Source organism: Manis pentadactyla, chromosome 11 (assembly GCF_030020395.1).
Source record: "Manis pentadactyla isolate mManPen7 chromosome 11, mManPen7.hap1, whole genome shotgun sequence".
Lineage (NCBI taxonomy): Eukaryota > Metazoa > Chordata > Mammalia > Pholidota > Manidae > Manis > Manis pentadactyla.
This window is the reverse complement of record NC_080029.1, coordinates 100,767,059-100,768,108: the sequence shown is the minus strand read 5'-3', so window position 1 is coordinate 100,768,108 and position 1,050 is coordinate 100,767,059.

The following is a 1,050-nucleotide window of genomic DNA, read 5'->3' as shown; positions in this document are numbered from 1 at the left end:
GGCCAAGAAGGTGCAAACTGACTGGAGGAGAAACAGCTTATACACCAAAAGAATTACAAGATTTTGCTAATGAATAGAGGCAGAAGCTTGGAGAGCAGGTGTGGAAGTGCATTCTATATGAATGTGAAATGAAGGCCAGGCTCTTTGGGGCCAAATGTATGGATGTGGGTACACTTTTCATATACTGTGATTTGGTGTATTCCATATTCTGGTACCTGGTTAGTGAATAAAACAAACTCAGTGGTGGCCTACATTTTATGAATCTGGGATGCCAAAGCTTCCCTGGCATTATGTGGATGAAATCCCAAACCTTAAGGAGAAGGGAGTGTTGGAACAGATACATCATGTGTGACCAGCATGCTACCCCACAGCTTTTCCGAGTCCATCCCCTGCAAGGGCCCGCTTGAAGCAACAAACATTTACTGTGTCTCAAGGGTCGGGAATGGCTGAGCAGAGTGGTTCTGACTCGGTCTCCCACGAGGCTGCAGTCAAGTGCGCAGCTGAGCCCCTGAGCTGAAGGCTTGCCTGGGGCTGAGGGAAGTGTTCCCAAGGTGGCTCACTCACTCGGCTCTTGGCAGGAGGCCTCAGTTTGTCACCACAGGGGCTGCTCCAAGCAGTTCTGTTTCTTCACATCATGGCCACTGGCTTCCTCCAGAGGAAGTGACCCAGGAGAGAAGGTGGAAGGCAGAAGAGCCCCCGTGTGCTGGCCGACCCTTGGAAGTGAGGTTCTTATCTGCTGGTCACATAGAACAGCCATGACACAATGTTGGAGGGGACTGTGCGAGGGCGAGGGCGTCAGAAGCAGGAATCAGTGGAAGCTGTTTGAAAGCTGGCTATTACGGCATCGCTGCCTCCCACCCACCAAGTCTGCCACTTTTCTCCTCCGTCCACATTATGTCAGGCTCTGGAGGGCTGGGCTCAAGGGGTCAGTTTGAGGTTGGTTAAGTGGAGATGCGCTTTATGAATCTTGGCATTATGTTGAAGTGATGGGCTAAGGATTGTGTGAAGAACTTTGGTCACGGAAATTAATACTGTGCATTTTCTCTCAAC